Here is a 4158-nt window from a genome sequence, read left to right as displayed (position 1 = left end):
AAGATTGAAGTTGTGAAGGACTTCAATCTTCTTGGATCAGCTATTAACATACAATATGTTGTCTGATCTCTTGACTGCTGCTTCCGTGAATGTTGATTGTCCTCAAACTGACATATCTGCCTTTGAACACTCAAGAGAAGTCTTGTGCAGTAGATTTGCCTAATACAATGTGTCATGTCTAAAAAGTATAAATCTTTGATTCATATAAGAACTCAGTGATTTTGGAACTTGCTTGTTAATTCATAAATGATGTGGTATAAAGGGATAAAGAGAAAAAGAGAAAGGGATAAAGTTCAAGTATGTTTAATATTTATTCTCTGTCCAATAAATGGTACATCATTTGACACTTCAAGTATTTCGGTGGTTCAAACCCATCAGTCTCTCTATGGGAGAAAGATGAGGTTGTCTGTTCCTGTAAAGATTGCAATGTCAAAAACCCTATACAGGGAGCGGGACCACAGAGGGACTACACCTGGCCTTATGGGCTGAGAAGAAATTCAAGGCAATTGCAGTAATGAATGCTGTGGAATAAAACCAGGGACCTGGAGAATTTCAGAAGGTGATGGATGCTAGGTCCCCACCTGCTGTGCAGCAGCCCACCGATCCCACATCTCTCACTGTGGCCACCACACCTGAATCTGTAGGGGTGGACACTAAGGACAAGAATGTTACTAAAGTAGCTGATGGTGAATGTGAGTACGAGGATGGCCATGGTTTTGGCATTGGGGAACTTATGTGAGGAAAACTGTGGGGATTCTCCCGGTGGCCAGACTGCATTGTGTCTTGGTGGATGACAGACCGGAGCTGAGCAGCTGATGACACCCACTGGGTCATGTGGTTTGGAGTGGTGTGTGTGTAGAAGCTGATGCTGCTGTGCTTCTTTTGTAATGTGTTCCACCAGGTATGGCAAAGCCATCTACAAAGTCCTGCCAGCAGCCATGCAGGAAAGCTGTTCCTGGCATGCCATAACAATGATGAGAGTGACACAGCCAAGACTGTAGGGGTGCAGAAAAACAAATGATTGAATGGGCATTTGGGGGCTTCCAGCCCTCAGGGTCCAAGGGCCTGGAGCCATCAGAAGAGGAGAAGAATCCCTACAAAGAAGTTTACACAGACATGTGGGTTGAACCCGAGGCAGCTGCCTATGCTCCACCTCCACCAGCCAAAAAGTCCCTGAAGAGCACAACCGAGAAGCCCAAAATCAAGGAGATCGTTGATGGACACACAAGAGAGCGGCTGGTATATGAAGTGCGTCAGAAGTGCCGGAACATCGAGGACATTTGTATCTCTTGTGGGAGGCTCAATGGAACACCCTTTCTTCATGGGAGGAATGTGCCACAATTACAAGAACTGCTTCCTGGAGTGTGCATACCAATGTGATGATGATGGCTATCAGTCCTACTGCACCATCTGCTGTGGGTGGTGGGGGGTGGTGGCAGGGAGTGAAGTGCTCATGTGTGGGAACAACAACTGCTCAACTGCTACAGGTGCTTTTGCGAGGAGTGTGTAGATCTCTTGGTGGGGCCAGGGGCTGCCCATGCGGCAGTTAAGGAAGACCCCTGGAACTGCTACATGTGCTGGCACAAGGACACCTATGTGAACAGGAAAAGGTAAAAATCATTCACTGCCCTCTGCCGTCCAGGAGGCAAGCTAAAATGCTAATAAGGTCACCAAATTGGTCCAATACCTCTGGTTTTCCCCCACCCTCAAACAGGTTTGTAGCCTGGCCACTCCCTGGACTCTGACCCCTTATAGGCCCATGTTGCCCTCCATTGGGAGCTCAGAATCTGGCGAAATTAGCTCCTCTGAGTCAGCCAGCTTAATAAAATCTGAAACTCTGCTTCACCTTTCTGAGTGGCCTCAGTTTCTTCCACCATGAATCTAAAACTGCTATAACATTTGATTCCCTGACTGGGAAACCAACTGCACTGGCCCCTTGAGCCACCAGATCGGTGTCAGGGAGTGACTAATAGTGGGCACCCCTTGGTGGATGAGACAGCATACCACCGCCACATTTGATGGTCCCTCCTTCTCCGAGTGGGGGCAGCCAGCCGCCACATCCACCTCTCCAGACCAGACTCAAAAGGTGAGGCAGAACTAGAGAAACCAGCCAAGACTTCTGGAACAGGTATGGCCCCGGGGCCTGGGTTAAAACCCAGTCAGGCCTGTCCCTACGGACAGAGTGGAAGGTTAATGCCCTTCCAAGGCCTCACCTAGAGGCTTCAGTCAGGGACTCCCCCAAAGGGGGGGTGGAACTGCCATAAACTCTGTGGGACTGGTTGAATGTAAGTGTGCATGTAACCGAAGCATGGCTTGTCACATCTGGTCTGTACAGTTCCATGGCTCTGGCTACGGAATCTGAGTGGGCCCTAACCTGCTGTTCTGTGACATTATATGATATAGTGGTGACTCACCCTCTCACCCTCAAGAGAAGGCGACCTGGCCTGGAGTTTATACGGGTGAACCTTAGCCAAGACACGTCTAAATTTCTGAGGGAGACACAGCAAGATGGGCAACTGAGTGTACAACCCTCCTTTTCTGTTGTGACACCAATCAAGGGCACTACATACACTTAAGTACAATGGGAATTCTCATGGTGATCCAGAAGTCTTGGGATGTACATTGATGGATTTTAAAAAAGAAGGGGAATGGGAATTATGATGATGGAAAGTTTGTAAACTGGCCTTTGGTCTATACTTGATTGGATTCATTAGAACTTTGAGGTATAGGGTATTTTGAGCCAAAACCTGAGTTGAGACATTTGCATTTGCAAAGATGCACACCCACCCAGAATTGGCCCAAGGCCATATGCATGTGAATGGGGATAGTCCAGGGTAGAGGAAACTTAAGTGTTTTAAAGGTTAATGTGTTTGATTACCTTAAGGATATTGGCTTCTGTTTATTATTGTAAAATGTGTAATAGGAATATTGGGAATTATGATTATGGAAAGTTTGTAAACTGGCCTTTGGCCTGCACTTGATTGGATTATTTAGAACTGTGAGGTGGTATCTTAAGCCAGAACCTGAGTTGATATATTTGCATTTGAAAAGATATGCATGCCCACCCAGAACTTTTGAAGATTTGTGAGTAAAAAAAAAATAAAAAAATAAAAAAATAAGGGAGGTCTGGTGATCAGGAGTATAAAAGTATGTCTGGTACTGGGTTGGTAGTGAATCTCATATGGCTTAAGGAGACAGTCCCCACTGCTGGCACGGAGTGGACTCCTGGTTCAAAACTCTTCAAAGCTAAGAGATGCTTGAAATTTCTCAATTGAGAAGCAGCAAAGTCTGGATCTGTCTGTTGAATCTTTTCTTGGGAGTCTTCAGCCCAGTGTCTCCTGCACTCACTTCCACCTTCACTTTGAGATCCCCTTTTGCTTTATTCTGGGTGTGCACATCGGGGTATGGTAAACAGGAAGTGCTTTCCTAAAAATGTCCTTTCTGTTTCTGTTAAGGTTAACCTCTGTATCTAAAATAAAATACAGGCCTCAATCTGAAAGAAAAGCGCTATAAAGCATAATTCTAACTGGTTTCTATATGGGCACCCTTCTATGACATCAAAAGAAGTGGTGTTTTACTCTAATACTGCTTGGCCAATGTATGATCTAGATGATGGGAAAAATAACCTTTGAAGGGATATTATTTTAAATAATATCCATAAAATTGTTATACCATCTTACAGCTTGAATTAATAAACCACTGTCAGATTGTCTATTTGTTTGTAAAATTACTATGTTTTTGTCCTGTATTTATGTTTAAGAAACTGAAAACAACCTGGAATTCCAAGAATATGTAAGTTACATCATGTATATGTACTATAATGCACTTTTACTGCTAATGTGAAAGCCAGGCAGTGGAAAAATGAATACAGATGAATATTAGGTAAAAACCATTCTAAACAGGCCTGTACATGAATATACAAAGAGATATAAATGGCTACTTTTTGTGAAATATAGCTTTTGATTGTAACCTTGTCTTATTACAACCTTTGATACCCCAGCAGCTGCCATTGGAGAAAATTATAACTTGACCTAGTGAACCTGCCCAGCCATATTCAGCTGCTGAGGAAATCAGTTTGGAAGTGATTTCTCTATACCATACCCTTCTAGGGACCCATTTTGGTAGAGTGCTACCCAGAACAGAGGCAAGGCAATACCC

The 4158-nt window shown here is 44.3% G+C and overlaps 1 pseudogene; it reads left to right on the top strand.

Annotated features, from left to right (window-relative positions):
• The first annotated feature begins 490 nt into the window (after positions 1–490).
• LOC102816967 lies at positions 491–1614 on the top strand (annotated as a pseudogene).
• The last annotated feature ends 2544 nt before the right edge of the window (positions 1615–4158 follow it).

The sequence above is a fragment of the Chrysochloris asiatica genome, unplaced genomic scaffold (genome assembly GCF_000296735.1).
Source record: "Chrysochloris asiatica unplaced genomic scaffold, ChrAsi1.0 scaffold00287, whole genome shotgun sequence".
In the NCBI taxonomy this organism is placed as follows: Eukaryota; Metazoa; Chordata; class Mammalia; order Afrosoricida; family Chrysochloridae; genus Chrysochloris; species Chrysochloris asiatica.
The sequence above is the reverse complement of the archived record's forward strand: the minus strand, read 5'-3'. Positions and strand labels throughout refer to the sequence as shown.